This window comes from Macrotis lagotis, chromosome 4 (genome assembly GCF_037893015.1).
Source record: "Macrotis lagotis isolate mMagLag1 chromosome 4, bilby.v1.9.chrom.fasta, whole genome shotgun sequence".
Taxonomy (NCBI): Eukaryota; Metazoa; Chordata; class Mammalia; order Peramelemorphia; family Peramelidae; genus Macrotis; species Macrotis lagotis.
The window spans coordinates 97,566,183-97,587,729 of record NC_133661.1 but is presented as its reverse complement, the minus strand read 5'-3'; the positions used below and the strand labels follow the sequence as shown (position 1 = coordinate 97,587,729).

At 35.4% G+C, this 21,547-nt stretch overlaps 1 protein-coding gene and 1 pseudogene across 1 annotated transcript in view; both read left to right on the top strand.

The window, feature by feature from the left end:
* ATRNL1 (attractin like 1) overlaps positions 1-21,547 on the top strand; it is a 1,271,094-nt gene that overhangs the window by 1,103,621 nt on the left and 145,926 nt on the right. The gene's annotated exons all lie outside the window — the stretch shown is intronic.
* On the top strand, positions 16,941-20,701 carry LOC141521244 (peroxiredoxin-6 pseudogene; annotated as a pseudogene).

The following is a 21,547-nucleotide window of genomic DNA, read 5'->3' as shown; positions in this document are numbered from 1 at the left end:
GACTCCAGAAGCAGTTCTTAATACAAATAATTAAATTATTCTATGCTTTATTACCTTCTGTCTGAGGTATATGGGATACTCGTGGAAGAATAACATTTTCAGGGCTGCTTATTCAACAAAAAAAATCCTATAGCATGAGAAGCAGCTATACCCCAGTAAAACTCTTGGCAGACATTGAGGACCTCAAACAGACCTCAAAACCATTTGTAACATAGGGAGATGTCTACCCCAAGCATGTGTAAGCTTCCTTTGGCAGAAAGGGTGGATGAGAACAACTGGCTCTAATGGTCATGAAGACAACTTAAAGCAGGTGCTTTGGAGTGCTTAGAGTTTGGTCAGACATTGAAAACTCCAATGTCATCCTGGGCCATCAGCAGTCATATTGTCTTTTGTCTTACTACTGGACTTTGATGACTCTGGAAGAGAGACTGAGGCTGATGATATTGCACAATTCTGCCTCACTTATATCCAATTCATGCCCAAGTCAAGATATCCACCATCACCTTATGATATCATTAGTCCTCTTCAGCAACACCCATTGTCCCCTTTCCCATGATTATTATAGTGGAAAGGGGTTGTATAACACTGATTATGGTGCCTGCAACATACTATTTCCATTGTCCAAGGTATATAATATATTATGTTGACCACAAAGTGATAAACTATTTGGTTGCAGCTACCCATGAAAGACAAACCAAATTCCTCAAAATAAATAACTAATACACCATGAGTCTCATGTTGGTCTTGGAAGTGTTGTAAAATAAATAGGGCTTGGATCTTCTTAAAAGTCTATAGAACATAGAATTTTGTCATGTTTTATGTTTTGAAAATTTTCTAATTGTTCTACCTTTCCTGAATATGAAGTATTTCTGTCTCAGAAGAAAAATAAGTCAAATATATGCATTGACTCTTCAAACTAATAGTCACTGGAGAAATCTCAAGCTCTTTATATTTTTATATACACTCCCAACAATGTGTAGGCTGCCAGTATAAATATGAATACGAGATATTATTCGGTGATTTGAAGACTCTTCCCAGAAAAAGACAGTCATCATTTAACAGGTGCAAATGATTTGAAAAATGGCATAAAAGCACAACATATTATTATTACTATTGGGAAATATCTTATTCCCAGAGGAAAATACTCTCAAATTTCCACAGAAACCTTTTATCCCTAGAAAAACCTCTGTAACAAAAGATTTTGCATTAACTTTAGAAATTTTGGATGATTAGACTAAGAAGAATTGGGACACGTTTTTATTACTGTAAATGCTGTATGAATCTGTGGGGGAGAAAGGAACAGGAATTACTTATTGAAATTGGTCAAAGAGCTTTCAGTAGTTGGTATCCCACAATAGAGATCAAAAGTGTCTTTTGCTCTATTTTGGGTTCTCTTTTCCTATTATTTCTAATGCAATGATTGAATTGAAAATGGTTGCTATTAGTTAGATCCAAGGCTGTATACCCAGACTTCCCTTTGAGACTGTTCTTTTTCAGTATTTCTTTCTACTCTCCCTCTTGTTCCCTTGTCTCCTTTGTCTCCCTTGTCTCTCTTGACTTCATGGACCCATTACTGACAACCATAATCAAGATGCGAGTGTCTCTTCTGTACAGATTATCCTCCTGGAGGAGGTGTTTATCCTATGTATGGCATTTACTGCCCCTGAAATAGATTGGATTTGCAATGCATGAAGCTCCGTTCTATCATTCTGGCAGCTGCCATCATGTGGGAGCAGAGCTTGTTAGGGCACAGGGGCCAGATGGCAAGGCGCCTTCCTCAGAGATGTACAATTATTCACAAAATAAGAATCACAGAATCTCTGAAATTGAAGGGACCATCCAACCCACACCTGAAAAAGACTGTCTCCCACAATTCAGCCATTTAATGGTCATGAAGTCTTTGCTCTCTGATCTCTAGTGAAGAGAAACTGAATTCTGTCCAAGACAGCAATAATTGTTAGAAAAAATTTTCTCTTGTCATTAAGTTTGCCTCTTTGCAACTTCCACCTCTCCTTCCCAGTTCAGCCCTCAAGTCAACAGAATAAATCTAATTCTTCTTCCATATTACAATCTTTCAAACAATTGAAGAAAATGATCACATCCTTACTAACATCCCTAATTTACTCAACCAATCTTTATACCACATGCATTTGTGGCTCTTTACCCATATAATTTCCTCCTCCCTCAGGAAGCTCACCAATTTATCAGTGTTCCCTGCCTCACTTGTTGTTCTCTGAACTAAACACAATATTCTGGATGTTACTCACACCAGACTAAAATGATAAAAAACAAGCTATTTCTTAGTCCCAGATTCTATGACTTTTCTAGAAATGTGACCCAAGATTGCATCAGCTTTTGTGACAGTCATAGCTCCCTATTCAGCAAACTGCTTACAGTTCATTAAAGCCTCAAAATCTCTTTCAGGCAAATTACTGTCAAACCATGCTTCCCAGGACTTGAACCTAAGAAGTTGATCTTTTTTAATCCAAATAAAAGATTTTATATGCATCAGACATCACTATTAAATTTCAACTTATTGGATTTGTCTCATTGTTTTAGTCAACAAACTCTTTTTTAATCCTGTCTCTTTCATCCAACATTTTTGCTCTTGTGTTATGTCATCTGAATTTTGATTAGTATGCTATTTATCACTTCATAAACATGTTACAATATTAAATAACCAGGTCTATTTGCATATCTGAGACATATTAAAAACCACCTTCCAAGTGGATATTACCATTCTGCTAATTTCAACCATTCTGAATTTTTAGTTATTTATATAGTTTCAAGTCTACTTAATTATTGTCAGTTACATATCTATATAACTTTTTCCCACACTATTAGGTCGAAAACTTTATCAGATGTTCTGTTACAATGTAGGTAAACTATGGAACATGCATTCCTTTGATCCATCAGTCTAAACACTTGACCAGCAAGGAAGATTTGTCTAGTATAACTTGTTCTTGTTTAAATCATACTGATTCCTTGCTATCACTGCTTCTATTTGTAGATATTTACTAACTGATTCTTTAATAATGCATTCTAGAATTTTGACCAGAATCAAAGTCAAACTCACTGGCTTATAGTCTATAGTTTATAGCCTCTGTTAACTACCGTCTCTTGAAAATTCAGACTCATGTGCTTCTCTTTTAACCTGTGGTTCTATTTCATTTCTCCAGTATCTTTTGAAAATCACTGACTGTGGCTCACCAATAACTATCAGGTTTCTGGGTATCTTGTGATTTCATTTCCCAGGCCACATGACTAAACTTCCTCAAGGTTAACTAGATCCTTTATTACTAGCTCCATACTTCTTTTGAGTATCAACTCCATTTTAGCTATTTTTTCGTTCCATCATTTCTACTCTGGTATCTCGATAGGCTAGTAATGCATTAGGTGGAATTTAATATGGGGAAATTCAGAAGGGATTAATGTAGAAACCTTGCACCTGGGTACAAAAAGTCAACTCCACACATATAAGATAAAGAAGACATGTAAGTAAATATGTTTTTTCTAAAAACAATATAAGCATTTTAGTGGACAGTAAGCTCAATGTGAGTTAGCAATAGAAGCCCCCCAAAATGAATGCAGTTAGGTAGGTCCTAACTTCCAGGTACAGAGAGGTGCCACTGTTAAAACTCATCTTCATTTTTAGTCACAATGGCTTTAACATAACATTGATAAATACTGATGATACATTTTTCTTGATATCCCTGTGTGCTTTCTTGGATATAGCATCATTAAAATGTGGTGCAACTTACTTGTGCTATAATACTTGAGGTTACCTACAATTTGAATTTTTGTGGTGGTATTTTAATATTCTCAACCACATTACATCACTTTTAAAACATGAATCTGTGCATGACTAACCTGTATTCTAGAGTTGTACAATAGATATTTTTCAAAACTGATTTAGCTTTTCCTGAATGGACTGTTAGAATAGTCTCTCTTGAATAATGTTAGAATAGTCTCTCTTGAAAACTGGTATATTGGGGTGGCTAGGTAGCGTAGTAGATAAAGCACCAGCCTTGGAGTCAGGAGTACCTGGGTTCAAATCCAGTCTCAGACACTTAATAATTACCTAGCTGTGTGGCCTTGGGCAAGCCACTTAACCCCGTTTGCCTTGCAAAATAAATAAATAAAAGAAAACTGGCATATCTCACTGAGGAAGCCTTGTAGTGTTCTATAAGTTTTGTAGTGTTCTACTTCAACATATTTGCACAATATTATCTGCAAATAGGAGGACCTGGAGTAACCTCACCATCCATTCCATCTTACCCAAGGAGTCCCTCTTATTACTGAACCTTACACAAGACATCTGCCACTATAGTAGTGAATATTTTTGTCAAGTATACATATCCCTGTTTATGCCTCTCAACATTAATGATTTGGGAGTTATTAAATAAAGTTGCATTTATCAGGAGTTATGTATGATCTTAAAGCGTGTACAAGATACAACTTAATGAGAGACTCAAATGGTTTATTTTGTTTAACTTTGTCAATTAAAAAAAGTTACCTAACAATAATAAACAGGGAGGGATCATATGTTTCTACATCTCTCAGTTGTGTGATCAAGGAATATATAATAGTCTGCATGTTCCATGCTCATACTTTCATCTAGGATGAAAATCAAACTTGATATATGTAAAAATATTTCTGATAAGGATTTTTATAAAAAGAAGAAAGTGAGCATATAAGTTGGTAGTGAAAGATGGACTTAGCAAGCCAGCCAATCCATTCTTCTTACAATTCTTCAAGCTTTCCCTCATTCCCTTCTCACTTCTGCCTCCTAGAATCTCTGCCTTTCTTCAAGATAGTCTAAATGACACCTCCTGCATAGCTCTCATGATCTCCTAGATACTAATGGTTCCTGAAATCCAAATTACTTAGAATTTATTATATATATATATATATATATATATATATATATCTTTTGTATAAATATATAGGGGGAAATATGAATATATATATATATCAAAATAAAAACATATGTATATATGTGTATGCTGATTTCCTCAAAAAAAAGGTAAACTTCCTAAGGTCAGGGACTGTTTCATTTGTATTTTTATACCCAATTATGCCTGGTGCATAATTAGCTATTCAATGTGCGGGTTTTTTTTTTAAATTTTCTCAATTGTCCTTTTTGGAAGACAATGCTGAGTGGAATAAGGTCTGAGATTTCTTCAGTAGAATATTATAGACTGAAGAATAGTTAATTATGTGCCCCTCCTCCCTTGACAAAGCAACTTCTGGGATATTGCTGAAGAGTCAACTGACCCCACTTTATCTGTTGAAGTCTAGATGACTATTCAATTCCTGGGGCTGAAGAGATAATCTGGTTTCGGTTTGAATTTTATGCTCTTTTCCCTAGATTAGTTTGCTAGTCTAGATTGTAAAACCACACTCCTCATTAAGGAGGGTGGGTCAGTGGCGGGGTTGGGAATTGAATTAGGATAAATGTGATCCTTGGGCCTTTTGCTTTTGCCTCAATCTCTGTAATTGATTGTGGCCCATTCCTTGAGAAATGAATTAAACTTTCTCTTCATACCTTGAGAGATCTCCGAAATTTATTTAAGTGGCATTTGTCCCACACAATGCCATCTGTGATTTTTTTCATGTTTTGCTAACTTCTATTCCATGAGATATCCTTTACAAGTATACTTGAATGCTTTCAAGATTGTGTCATATCTAATAGAGATTTCCTTGGTGGAATCAAGTCAAGCCTCTGCCATATTCTACTTGTGGCAACTTTGGGAAATCCAGATCTCAGGTTCCTTATCTAAAAATTAGGGATGGTGGGTGCATTCAATAACCACCAAGAACCTTCCAAGTTCAAGATTTATTAAACAATGATCCAGAAATCAATCTGCAATATGTAAATATCATTATAGAAAAGTTTAAATTAAGAATTTAAGAAATTAAAGAATGATTTAGATAAAGAATGATAGTAGGGACAGCTAGGTGGCACAGTGGATAGAGCACCTGCCCTAGAGTCAGGGGTACCTGAGTTCAAATCTGGCCTCATACACTTAATAATTACATAGCCCTGTGGCCTTGGGCAAGCCACTTAATCCCATTACCTGGCAAAAACTAAAAAAAAAAAAAAAGAATGATAGTAGAAGTAGTAGTCCTAGCTCATATTAAATGAATCAATTAATAAGTCTTTGTTAAGCAGGTACTATGCTGTTACTCAAGATACAAAACAAAAGACAAAAATAGTCTCTGCCCTCAAGGAAGATAATTTCTAATATGGGAAGCAACATGTAAATAAATAACTAGGTACATGAATACAAGAGGTAGATGAATAGGAAAAAACTGAACAGTCAAGTCTTAGCAAAAGGCTGAGGTGAGAGGACAGGGCATTTCATGCTTTATAAAATACTTTCTTCACACTTACTGTGTAAGAAAGGTAATACAAATAGTATCATTTCCATTTTATAGACATGAAAATTGAGCTAAGAGCACTTAAGTGAATTATTAATAGCCATACAGTCAGTATCTGAATTGAAATTCTTCTACCTTCTAGTTTGACGTTATCTTATAGACACTGCCCCTTAAGGGAAGAAATTTTTTTCTCCACCATGTCCTTTGATTCATTCATAAGCATGTGTTAAGATCAATGAATGGATTCTCTCATCCTAAAGTGTTTCTTCATTTGCATTAAGGTATGCACCTTTCCCTGATGTAAATAAGTTCACATTTATGAAGTTCTTTATGGTTAGAAAGTGTTTTCATGGGTGTATGCATATATATATATATATATATATATAATTTCTTTATCAATATAATATATAATTTCTATATCTATATGGATATAGATATAATTTCATTTGATTCTCATAGCAATGCTATGAATTAATCAGTCAACAAATATTTTGTTAAGCCCTTACTATGTAAAACTGCAGTCCCTTCTCAAAAAGCTCACATTTTGGTAGGCACAGCTTATGTGCTGGGGGGGTGGGGGGCAGAAGAAGTGATGTGATACAGGGATACCCTGAAAGTCTCTCCTAAGAACTTTGGGATTGATTGTGCAGCATAGGAAACAGTGACACAGGACCACTCAGCATGATGTACCCTCTTTGGGGAGGGTGCTAACCTTTATGAGTAAGGCAGAATGGAAATAATAGCTCAAAGGAAACATGAGATGTTCAAGTTTAAAGAACCCACTCCAGGTGTTCACATGACCCAGGACAGAATCTGATGGGACAGGTAGAAGATATGACCTGGATGAAAATCCAACAAAGGGGACTGAGAAAGGATAGTCAGAGAAGACACAGAGCATGAGAATTTAGAAAGAGCTGTTGAATTTGACAATTAAAAGACTGATAACTTTAGGGAGCATAATTTCAGTGTGGTGATAAGTTCAGAAGTTGGTTTATAAGACGTTAATTATGAAAGCATCTGTTATTATAGATCAGCTTCTCAAGGAATTTAACTATAGGGCTAGTGTTATCAGGGTAAAAAAGGGTCAAATGGGGAATTTTTTTTGAGAATGGGGGAGACATGGACATGTTTATAGGCAGTAGGGAAGAAGCTAGTAATAGCCAAGTAGAGATTGAAAATAAATGATAAAATTGGGATGAAAGAGGAGGCAATGTGTTGGAAGCAACAGGACAGAATGGGTTTTTTTTTTTGACCAAGCAGAGAGGTTAGACAAGTAGAAAGGTAGAGAACAGAATTTTGACTTAAAAAAAGAGTGGTGCTCTTTCTACTGCACCACATTTCCTAGCAAAAATATCGTATTAGAGCACTTAATTATCGCTTTTAAGAGTTAAAAAAATACCATATGGAATTTAGTAATACTTCCATTGTTTTTTAGAGCTCTTGACTTAGTTTTTCAATTTGGCTGTACTTAAAATAAAGGCAATTGTTTGCAAGCTCAACATGTCTAAAACTGAGTCCATTATCTTTCCCTCCATCTTTTTGTCCTTACTTCTCTATTCCTATTAAAGAAAACACTATCCTTCTAGTTCTTGAGGTTTGTAACCTCAGAATTATTCCCAACTCCTCACTCTCCTTCACCATACATATTCAATCAGTTGCCAAATCTTGCTGTTTCTACCTCTACCCCATCTCTCAAATCTGATCAGGTCTCCCTATTCACAGTTACCACCTTAGTTCAAGCCCTCAACAACTCGCATCTTGATTATTGCCTCTACTTTGAAATTGGTCTCCCTACTCTAAATCTCTCACCATTCCAACCTCTTTGACACACCACTGCCAAAATAATTTCCTTAATGGTAAACCTGAGAAGTTGGCTTCCTTATTTAGTCAACTTCATAGCTTCCTCTTGCCTCTAGGATCAAATATAAAAATCCTCTGTTTAGCTTTTAAAACACTTCATAGCTTGTCCCCATTCTATTTTTCCCAGACTTATTGGACATTACTCCTCCTTCTGTTGCTTTATTTTCCATACAGTGTATTCCATCTCCAGTCTCCCTTCCTTTTCTCTGACTAACCTACATACCATCAGTGTACTTTCCCTTAGGGAACTGCTCTTTTTTGTTCAAGATGGAATTCAAGCACCATCTTCATGAAGCCTTTCCTGGTCCTCCCAAACTACCTTCTATTTAACCACTTTTTATTTATTAAATCTACATATATACTCTGTATGCATGTGTTTGTATACATGTATTGTATACATATGTTTGTATATATGCATTGTGTATGAAGTTATTTTCCCTACTGAATCCTTTCAAGTAGGGATAGGTACATTAATTTGTGCCTATATTCCTAGTACCTAGCATATGATAGGAGCTTAAGGAATACTTGGGCAGCTAAGTGGTACACTGAATAGAGCACTGGATCTGGAATCAGGCAGACTCTTCAGGCAGGGTTCAAATTCAGCCTCAGAAACTTACTGGGCAAGTTACTTAATCCTGTTTGCCTCAGTTTCCTCATCTGTAAAATGAGCTGAAAAAGGAAATGGCAAACTACTTTGGTATCTTTGCCAAGAAAACCCCAATTGGGTCACAGAAAGTCAGACAAAACTGAAACATCACTGAACAACAAAATGAATCCTTGTTGATTGAATTATTTGCAAAGTGGTTGCCTTCACTTATTTCCAGTTCTGGTTTAGTAAAGAAAATATTTCTAATGAAACACCTGCCATGAGATGAGGAAGAATCACCTCAGAGTCAATTAGGTGTCACAATTTACAATGAATAATGGAGACATCTCTCTAGGCTCAAAATATTTGTTTCTGATGATTTTCAGTACACATAATGCATTACATAATAGCTGTAAAGTAACATTTAAATATTAGATAAATATTTATTTAAATTAAATTTGCCTCTCTGAGTTTCAAAGTTACAAGGATGATAACTATTTTTACAAAACTATTTCATGTCAACTGCTTTGGAGTTTATGTTAACTCCCCATAAGGTAAATGAATTATCCCCATACCTTCTGTTGTTATATTAGCCCTGCCATGTGATATAAATGCCTTATCTCCCTTAGGAAAGCAGTTCCCAGTACCATCATTGTAAGGGAAAATGTTCTAGGGCATTAGGACTCTTTCTGATGAGTTCAATATGGCACTTCATAACCATTTCCAAAAGTGCTCAAAAAGAAATCAACACAGAAACATTTTCTGGCTTTTCTGTTAGAGATTGGTTTGTAAAAGTTTTCCCTATTGTTTTCTGCATTTCTACTTGGCTTGTTTTAATTAATCTACAGTGTCTCTTTAAAAAAAGAAAAGAATAAAAAGCCAGATGTGTGTAATGGACCACACCCAGTGACAGAAGGTTCCTCAAAGGCTTAATCAATTAGATAATTAGTAGGACCAAGAGGGAGTTAGTAAAGCAGTGTGAGTCTAACCAGAGGAAGGATCATTTCACAGGCGCTGGTCATTAATTTTCAGTTGCAATGAACAAGGAGCTTTAGGAAAAAACCGAATTTGGGAGATATTTTATTCACCTTCATATGTTGTAATTTCCGTAATAAACTCTGATGAGGTAGCTAAGTTAGTACGATCAAATTGTTTGAGTAAAAGCATCTGAAACCAGAAATGCATGCTAAGCAGTAGGTCAAACTAGGTAGTTCCTATGTTGAGACCAGAAATTGGTGATGACTAGAGGTAATGCCCCAGAACTCTACCCATCCCCATCTGCAGTCCCTTCTTGTACTCTTTCACTTTCTCCTGAACTTCCACAGACAAAAGAGGGAATTCTAAGCTAGGTACTAGGTGGAGAGAGGAGAGAATATGAAGGCTGATTTTCAACTGTTTGTGTTAGATCTTCAGAGAAACAAAAAAAGTCTTCCCTGACAAACTATGTTCAAAACATAGCTATCTGCCCAAAGCTCATAGTTTTGTTATTCTAATGTTCCAGCTGTGAGGCAGCTGAACATCTTGAGTGACTTTTCACCCTGAACTTTCCAACCAGTGCAGCATCTCATTTATTTCTGAAAAATATGTTCTGAAAAATTTGATTATGATTTTAATGCTTTCATTATTGTGATGGCCCTCCACCAAAGCCTTCTTCCTTATGGGTTGGAGTAGACTGTATGAGTAAGAATGAGCTGGAAAGGTTTCAGGTCCATAGACCCAAGACAGATTGAAGATCTGTCAGCCTCAGTGGGTTTGGAGAGATTTATCTTTAGGAAGCTCACTGTAAGGTGATGATTTTTTTTTGTCAACCACAGCAGCTAATGAAACCAGTTACCAAAACATCAGGGAATTGTATTCTCCATGGATGCAGGGACATCTGGGTCATTGATCTACATCTGATGTGATGGATAAATCAAACTCTGAGCATTCAGAGAAACAATTCCTTTTCCAGGGACAGCACTTGTAAGTGGTTTAGAATTATAGCAGTTGATCCAAGCCACTCCAATTCCAAACTATCAAATTTGGCCTCCAACAACCCATATCCAAGAAATCATGGACCCCCTTGATTAAGTAGTATAATCCTAATTCTATATAACTAAATGCAGTAATCCACCCTAAAGGGAAAAAAGATAAGAGAATGACTAGAGTCTACCATGTAAACATACAAAAAAAAAAATATGGGGAAGTAACAATCTATATAGTCCTTTGTCCCTGATTCTAACACTGTAGTTCAGGGAATGGTACCATATGGTAACTGTTCAATCACCTTTTTTGCAATTCAGGAGATGCAGGGAATTATTTTTACTGAGGGTTTGAATGAATATTTGACAATCCAACTCCCTACCTTCATGTTACAAAGGAATATCATCAAAGAAATGTCATTATGATTTTCATGACATATAGGTATGCACTAGGGTGATTTTTCTTCCCATGACTGAATTTTTTCAGTAAATGAATTGGAGTATCCAATGGTGCATCATATACATTTGATGAGTAAGTCAATTATAACCTCAAAAAAATGAAATGTTAGGATTAAATTGCCTATTGCTCTCTAGGGATGGTATATTAACTCTTACAGTCTCTTCTTTCAGTAGTATACAATAATACTGCACCAAAATCTTCAAAGTCCTTAGCTGGAAAGTGTAACCTAATATCTATTCTCAGGAATATTATTTTTTATTTTGAAAATCCACTAAGGTCATGTACTAAAAAGTACAAATGTTCCTAAACCTTCCTTAGAGCACATATTTATTAGAACTATTAAATAGTTTTTGAGAATATCATGCTTATATTTCAGGATCATGATTATTAATTGTATTGCTTTTTGTTTTGACATGAGACCTAGATATCATATTTATTGATGTCATTTGGCATAACTAAAGAGTTATGTATTGAATTTAATTATACCAGGAAAGGGTGGTTTTTCTCCAGTATGTGAACACTAACTTGTAAGTACCTGATCAAAGGTTACTTACTACTACTCTTGAAGAACCCTAACAAACAGGAACCTCAAGATCCCAAGGAATAAACCCAACTCAACCCTCTAATCTTGTTCCTACATTTGTATCCACAGCCTTATCTATATAATATCACAATGAATGATATTCATAATGTGATCATCATTAAAAGCACATTTATACTCCATATATTGTTATATTGTATAAGACAGGAAGTTTATGGCATATTTTAGGAAAAGTTTCATTAATAAATGTTTAAAGCTTCTAGCACAAAAATTTCTCTATTTGGAAAATAATAATAATAATGACATCCTAATTTTCCCATTTTTGAAATACCTTCATATATTTCGCTGTCTATTTCACTCATCCTTATAATATAGCTGTGTGTTTATCCTTTGTCCCATTAGATTGTAAGATCCTTAAAAATAGTAAGTCTACTTTCAATGTCCCTCATTCCTTACCCATTCTGAGCACTTAACAAATTTATTGAATTTACCACATTAATTGTATTAGCCTATGTGAACTCTCAGAAGATCTATGAAGTTGGGAGGGGATAGAATTTCTAGTTTGCTAAAGGGGAACCAGAGGCTCAAAAATGGGACAGTTTTCCTTAAATTGCCCAACTAATCCATGTCAGACCCAGTGTCTAAGTCTTCTGAGGTTTAGTTAAACTATATCTGATTATCTCCCTGAAAACTCAACTAAGAACAATTGATTCTCTGAAAGTTCAAAACAAGTAAAATTATGTAGTCTTTTTATATGGTGAACAGACAACAGGAATTATTACTTTAATTTCAAGATTTCATCCATGTTTTGTTCACTTTTAGTAGGCAACGATCACTATAATAATCTTGGTAGAAAGTCATTTGTTATGCTAGGGTTATTAACATTTGATACTACATTAAGAATATTGCAAAATCTGCACTTCCATTCCCACTGCTGACAGTTTTCATAGTACTTCTTGATTTAGTTCTTTTATGATTGCAGTTCCAGGTATAAATGTTTTAATTTAATATTCACTCTATGTAACAGATTTGGCCAAGAGGTTAAAAAAGAGCCTTTTGAGATATTGCTATAGAAAAGTTTACTAAAAGTCAATTTTGTATCAAAGCCCTTAATAGTCTTTCTTTGTTCTGCTCTTTTCAGGCCACCCTTGTAGTTCTGGGTACCACATATTAGAAGAAACATTGATAAAGTCAATGTTTCCAAAATAGGTCATTTGACTGGTGAGAGTGCAGTACATCATATCATATAAAGAACAGCTGAAGGAAGTGGGAATGTTTGGCTGGAGAATAGGTTTAGAAGAGAGAAAATGATGATTATCTTCAAATACCTAGAGTCTCCTATGGAAATGGAATTAGGTTTATTCTGCCTGTCTCCAAAGGACAGAACTGGTACAAGTGATAGGAAAGCAGATTTAATCTAAACATAAGAAAAAATTTTGTAACAATTTAAAATATTCAAAAAGGCACAATGGAACAATTATTTGCCTTTCAAAACAATTTATTGCCCAATCACTAGAATAACTCACTTTTTCTATAATACTTTAGTGTCTAAACAGTATTTTTCTTTCAACAGTCATATACATCCTCCTCATTGCCACATAAGTAGAAAGGGTTGCATACTGGTCTTTAAGCTGAAGTTTCTGTGCTATTTCCACTAACAAGTTCTGGTTACAATGGAATTCTTAGGTATGAGTTATCTGAGTTGTTCCCTCTCCCACTCCCATATAAATTTATGGGAGATTGTACATCTTTGTTTAGCAAACATTGTGTCCCTACAATTTGATTTTCCCTTGTTATTTGTTTTGCTATTCAATCCTAATTAAGAGCTTTGCTATTTGATTTGTGATTCCTGCTGGTCTATTATTAGAAAAATCACTAGATTGGGGCTGAGGCTATAATTTCATGAATATGATTACCCAAAGAACTTCTTTCTGATTCTGAGATAGTAAGGGGGTCTCAATCTTGTGTCATCCACTTTACACTGCCTCTTGAACACTTGAACACAGTGAAGTATAAATGACAACCTATCATGGAGATTATAAAAAGATTTCTAGCATTATTTGGGGAACTGGATTAAATAAGGACACCTTCTAAGTCTGGGATTCCATAATATTATTTATCTTCTTCCTTTTGAAATTTTTAAATAAGAAAAATCTATTCAGAATCCTCTGTGCTTTTCTTTTTCTTTTGTAACTTTTATTTATCTTTATTATTTATTTTTCCATTTATATGTAAAGATAATTTTCAGTTTTCATTTTGGTAGTCTTCTTTCTCCCACTCTTCCCTTTCCTCATCCTAGGATAGCAAGTAGTCTGATATGGATTATATGTATACAATCTTGTTACTCACATTTTCAAGATTATTCATTCTGTGAAAAAAAGAATCAGAATAAAAAGAGAAACTCATGAGAAAGAAGAATCAGAACAAAAAGGGGGGGGGGAATCGTGAGAAAGAAAAGCAAAAAACAAATTTTAAAAGTTGAAAATAGTATGCTTTGATCTGTATTCAGATTCCAAAACTCTTTTTCTGGATATGGATGGTATTTTCCATTGCAGATCTTTTAGAACTGTATTTAGCCTGTTATATTGCTGAGAAGATCTAAGTCTCATAGTTGATCACCATACAATGTTGTTGTTAAGATATACAATGTTCTCCTGGTTTTACTCACTTTAATCACAAACAATTTATGTGAGTCCTTTCAGGTTTTTCTGAAATCTGCCTGCTCATCTTAGAAAGCTATAATATTCCATATTTATATAGCACAACTTGTTCAGCCATTCTCTAACTGATGGATGGGCATCTCCCCAATTTCTGATTCTTTGTCACCATAAAAAAAGAGTTGCTGTGAATATTCTTGTATATGGAGATCCCCCCCTTTTTTTGTAATCTCTTTGGGAGGAACCTATTAGTAGTAGTGCTGCATCAAAGAGTATGTTCAGTTTTGTTGTCCTTTGGGCATAATTCCAAATTGCTTTCCAGAATAATTAGATCCATTCACAACTCCACCAGCAATGCATTAGTGTTCCAGTTTTCCATGCTTCGTTTTTTAAAAGAATTGTTTGTAACAGATTTTGTTTTTCTTGCTTTCTCAAAAGAAGAAAGAGGGGAAAAGAGAGAATTCAGAACTAAAAATAAAATTGAATTTTTTTAGGAAGGAATATGATAAGGATTAGCATAGAATTTTCTAGTCCATAATTTTTAAATTTTACTCTTGATTTTAAAATTTACTCATTGTCAGGTGATGCTGAGGAAAGTTGCAAACTAGGGGAATCTGCTCTATTTAGAAAATAAAATATTAAAATATGAGTTACCTACAGAAGAAGTCATTTCTTGATCTGTAGCCTTTGAGCACTAACATTGGCTCAATGTGACAAAGGACCATTTGTTCTTTGTCTATGGGTGAATGAAGTTAGAAGGCAACTAGAATGTATTAAGATCTAAATTATAGAGTCTTCCAAAGTGAGGGAGAAAAAGAGATTAAACTTAGAATCTCTTTGCCAAAAGTATTCTGCATGGGTTGCCTACTCTTAGCCCTATATGAAGAGACCCTCATGAAGAATTCTGGTCTCCCTGCAATCTAGGAAATCTAGCAATAGCTCTTCAGTTAGCCCTTAGGCACCAACTAGCTGCAACTTTAAACCTTTTTTTTGCCAGTCAATGGATATTATATGGATCTTGATGATTCTCAGTCAATGCAAATATCATTTTATATTTGTTAATTTTATACTTAAATAAAAATATAACAATTCATGTTTATAATAGCATATGTGGATATAAGATATGTGTGTGTATCTATATACATATTGAGAAAAATTGATAGAGTAGATGCCTTATCCACCCAATCTTCTATAAGATGTTATTCTTTCAGCTAAAATGTATTAAGTCCTTCTTACCTATTATCACATTGCATCCTTCAAAAAAGTAATCTGAGGAAGCTACATATTGATTGGGGATAAAGGAAGATACACAAGCTTATAGAAAGTTTGTGCAACATAGCAAGAACAACACATATTATACCATGAAGAGACTATATGTAAGTGCTTAAGGGACAGTAAAATAAGAAGTTTTTAGTGTGATCAAGATTAAATCAAGGGGGGGCTCTTTAAAGGAGAAGCTTAAGTCAGATCTACCCTACAGCCAAGGGTATAATTTATTAGGTAACTTAGCTAATAAAATAATAAGACTCCCAGATAATAACAAAATGATAAGCAGATGCTGTCAGATTGTCAATAAGTTTTTTTCTATAATACTTCTGAATAACTGTGGGATTCATTAACTTCATGATACACTAAGCCAGGAAGAACATTCTAAATACAGAAAACCTAGACTTCCATATGCAATGGATATATGATCTCATCTCTGGGCTTCCTATTATATAAACTCAAGTCAAGAAGCATTTATTTTATGCTTTCTATGTGTTAGGGTTTAGAGTTACAAAGAAAAGCAACAGTGTAGGTAATAACCCCTCCATCACTTTTACCCATAACTTGACCATTTCTTCCTATAAATCTACCCATTGAACTAGAGGTTCTTTATCTATAGGATTTTTAATGTTATGCCCCTACCTATACAGACTAGGCATTCTTTATCTCTCTCTTGTTACCTAACCAATCCACTTCTTTTTCTGTTCATACATCTCCCATATAATATACTTGGAGCTCTGTTTGGTTTATAAGATAATATTGGTAATATACTGCTGTCTATTTCTAGCTATTAGGGCAGCTAGGTAGCACAGTGGATAGAGTACTGACCTTAGAATCAGAAGGACTGGAGTTCCAATCCAGACTCAGGCACTTGACACTAGCTCTATGACTTTGGGCAAATCACTTAATCCTGATTGCCTTACATCCTGGAATGTCTCCAGTCGTAGTGATTCATTCATGTGTTGGTCATGTTATCGCCTCCCTTGATGTCATGGTCTTCTGTGAGAATGAAGTACAAACATCACTTATAGCTATTATACATCCCTTCATTGCCCTTGAGAACATTGCAATTTTGGGTGTTTTGGGGAGATAATGAAATATAACATATATTGTGAATGTGATCCATATTTTGGCTCATCTGGAATTTTATAAAATGATAAGAAAGAGGGGAATAGTTTTTAAGTTCTGTTTAAGAATAGTCATTTGAGCTCGCGGGTGCCGCCGGCAGAAAAAAGCTCAAATGACTATTGATGATCACAAACAGGACCTTGCCATCAAGTTGGGCATGTTAGACCCAGATGAGCGGGATGCGCAGGGCATGCCAGTGACAGCTCGAGTGGTATTTATTTTTGGCCCAGATAAGAAGTTGAAGCTATCTATCCTCTACCCTGCAACTACTGGCAGGAACTTTGATGAGATCCTCAGAGTGGTTGATTCCCTTCAATTGACAGCCTACAAGAAGGTTGCTACTCCTGTTAACTGGAAATGTGGAGATAGTGTAATGGTTATTCCAACTATCTCTGAAGAGGAGGCTAAACAACTGTTTCCTAAAGGAGTCTTCACCAAGGAGCTCCCTTCAGGCAAGAAATACCTACGGTACACCCCTCAGCCGTAGCTTACTCCAGCAGGACCTGCTGGGGCTCCCTTGAAGATCTCTCCCAGAGGGGATGCCAGCCTGCCAATCAAGTCTTCTACAGTAATTGATTTAAACATCTTGGAGTGATGGAAAGTCAGGAGTCTTTGGGCTGCTCTACTGTGTGGCTTGTTAAATGAAAAGGGCACTAAAAGTTACCTGTGATTCCTCTCCTTGTGCCTTTACCAGCACTTCACTTGGGTCATTGAACTCCCTTGTCGTTCTGCTGACTTTCTCTGTTTGGGACTTAAACTGTGAGCTCTGTTGCAAGCTCCATCATCAGCCATAAGTATCATTGGTATTTGGGGAAGGGGGTTACCTCGGAGTATTGCAGGAGTAGAATTTCTTTATCTGGCCTGGCCTAGTAGACAAAGCATTTCTTTTTCTAATTATCTACTTGAGGGAGGAGGCAGTTTAACAAGTCTGGTTGTCTGATTTTGAGTTTCACCTCCCTAAGTTTATGACCATCAATTTGTAATCATTTAACTATTTCAGATAGTGGGTTTTTTTTCCCCCTCAATTGTTGAGTGTTCTAAACATAGTTAGAAAAAACTTGGAGATTCTTATCTTTCTAACAGATAGGAGGAAAGCAGGATACAGTTAAAATATTTTTACTAGATTGAGCAAAAGAGCTTTCTAATTATGTTACAGCCTGTGGTTGAGACTATGGAGAAAGAAACTGCACTGGTGGACAGTCATAATTAATGGGTGCCTTTTTAAACAAGTTGTGTATTGGACATGGAAAACTGCTCTTAACTGTAATAATAAGATGAAAGTATATATACTAGTGGGAAAGAAAGGGATAAGGATACTATTTCTTTATTACAAAATGATGTCTCTGCAGTGGATAATTTTCTGTTTTCTGGTATTTTGCCTTTAAGGGAGCCACCAATAAAAGCTTTTTTGAAACTAAAACAAAAAAAAAAGGATAGTCATTTGAGGGGCAGCTAGGTGGCGCAGTGGATAGAGCGCTGGCCCTGGAGTCAGGAGTACCTGAGTTCAAATCCAGCCTCAGACACTTACTAATTACCTAGCTGTGTGGCCTTGGGCAAGTCACTTAACCCCATTGCCTTGGAAAAAAACTAAAAAAAAGAAGAAAAAAGAATAGTCATTTGGATCATTCCTAACATATAATCACTCCTAACAGAGATTGTGTTGTGAACCCCCCCCAAAAAAATTTGCTTCCATTCCTAGTAAGTTCAAAATACTAAATTTCTTCTATTCTAATTAGCTATACAATCAAGTTTATAACAGAAATTTTGCCAACACAGCAATGTAAATAAAATGCACACATGGATTTCAGTCATGCATGAAAATACTTTAATAAAAAGGAGAAATGCCTAAAATAAGGTAAAAATGAAGTTTACAATTGTCATACCTTTGCAACTGGGACTGAAATCCTGAGCCTGTGAATATTCTCTTTTATTCCTTCCCTCTTTTCCCTTGTGTAATATATTATTCCCTTTGAATGGACTTCTAATGCAGCTTAACCCTGTTTTTGAAAGTGTAGATCAGCTTAATTTCTTTCATTAAAGTAAGCCCTTCTCCTTCTGAGCAAGGCTATCACATGCCTTTCTCCCTGCACCATCTCCTGAAAAACAGAAGGCTACTACAGAAAGTGCTTCATTTCTGCTCTCTTTTTCTGTCCAAGTCACTGAAACTAAGGAATCCGTTTTTGAAATACTGGGTCTCCATTTTCATTCTATAGGGGAAAAAAAAAAACTTGATTACCTATACCGAGACAACAGGCTATCTTCCTTGAATGCTTGCTAAATTAATTCTATTTTACTAATGTGACTCAAAATTACATTATATATCAATATAAATACTCATTAAATGGCAAATACTAAGGTATGCAAGCTGATGAAAAAGACTCATTTTTATTTATAGATGAATTCTGATCAGAATACCATTAAAAATGTTTTAGTTAGGAGATGTTAAAATGATTAATGTGTAGTTGTTTGCATTTTTAATATTTCACTCATATATCAGATCAGTATTTATACAGAGTGTCAAACTTTATTCTGTTCTTGTCAAAACACTTATTACTGCTGACAGGTATAACATAGCCACATTAATCCTTAATTCCTTGATTCAATTTTCTAATTGCTTTTTTGGCATGCGATAGTGGCCATTTAGTCTTATGCGATATATTCATCATGTGGTACAATAATCTACTTTAAAAATTAGACATACTACTTAAAGTGCCTGAATAGAAGGACAAAAATGCTCCATAGGATTGAAACTTTCAAGAACTCGAGGACTCAAATTAAATATTAGTTATTGAAAGGTATGAGCATCTCAGATCTTTCATACAATCTACTAGTTTGTTCATCTTCCAGAGAATCAGAGAAATTTAATGCTGGTAGGTACATCAGAGATCACATAATACATTCTTCCTAATTCCATAGATGAGAAATTGAAGCCGTCCTCAAGATGGCAAGGTTTGGACTAGAACCCAAAACTTCTGCCTATAACCCCTTGCTATAATGGAAATTTTTTATTTATCATCATATAATATCAATTTATGAAATGATGTTCATTAATGCTGAGATTATTGTTATAACAAAACTGAGCAAATGAGGTCACATATTGTAGATTCTCGATATACCTCACTGGGGTTACTTTTCTTTTTTTATTAACTCTCTAATTTCTACAGAGTTTTACATGGACACTAAATGATTAACAATAGATCAAAAGACACATCTGTATTTTAACTTTCTCTGTTAAACCAGTGCCTAATATAGTGTCCAGCACATAACAGGCATTTAATAAATGTTTATTGACTGACAAGTAAAGCAAATATTTTTTTGTGTGACCTCCCCTAGAATCTCTTTTCTGATTCCTTTGCGGTTCAAAAAATTTTTTTAAGTTTTTTTTGCAAGGCAAATGGGGTTGAGTGGCTGGCCCAAGGCCACACAGCTAAGTAATTATTAAGTGTCTGAGACCGGATTTGAACCCAGATACTCCTGACTCCAAGGCCAGTGCTTTATCCACTATGCCACCTAGGTGCCCCATGGTTCAAATTTAAAAGAACTTATAAAACTATATTTACAATAAGTCACACCCAAGACAAACTAGGGGTCTTGATGTACTTATCTACAGTGACCTGTTCCCCAGCAGTCTGGGAGATTGAATCTCATCCATTGTTTCTCCAATGTGCATAATAGCATTATCAATCAGATTCCTAGGAGATTGATGAATTGTGAACTGTCACACTACAAAAGTCATGCAAAAATGTTGGCTTAGCAGGGGCAGCTAGGTGGCGCAATGGATAAAGCACTAGCCCTGGAGCCGGGAGTACCTGGGTTCAAATCGGGTCTCAGACACTTTTTTTTTTTAAGGCAAATGGGGTTAAGTGGATTGCCCAAGGCCAGACAGCTAGGTAATTATTAAGTATCTGAGACCGGATTTGAACCCAGGTACTCCTGACTCCAGGGCCGGTGCTTTATCCACTACTCCACCTAGCCACCCCTATAATGGGTCTCAGACACTTAATAATTACCTAGCTGTGTGGCCTTGGGCAAGCCACTCAACCACATTTGCCTTGCAAAAAAAAAAAATTTGGCTTAGGATATTCACAATCACTTCAAGACTGCCACTCAGCAACCTGAAATCTTGAGGGGAAGTTCAATCAAGTTTACCTCCTTAGAAGGCTAGTGATTTAGGACAATTCCTCTTGTCAGAGTAGCCAATAGTGTTTGTTACCTTGTGAATCTACACCAGATTATTCTCTTTATGGGTATTTCAGCAAAGCCGTATTGAGCCTCTTATACAAGAATTTCCCAAAAAAGTACCCAATAGCATTCTTCATTTAGTTTAGGACAAGCATTTGCTCCAATGAATCTAAGGAGAAAGGAGCAGACAATAAAAATGATATGGTCCCCTGACCTCAAGAATCTTATCCTTTATTGGGGAAAACATGTACAGAGAAGGTAAACACAAAATGTATAGTGAGTAAATTTTAAAATAAATTTGAGGAGGAGAACATTAGCAAATGGGGGTGGGATCATAATTCCTTCACAAAGAAAATAACTTGAGCTTAGCCCTTTTTATACTCTAATTACATAGTGATAAATGGCAACAATTCAATGGGAAATCATTTAAAGGCTTCCAGGTTTTATTTTCAAAAGACACTTGCTAAGGTGTTTAAGGGATACATTGAAAGCCTCAGCAAGTTTTTTTTGGTCATTCGTTTG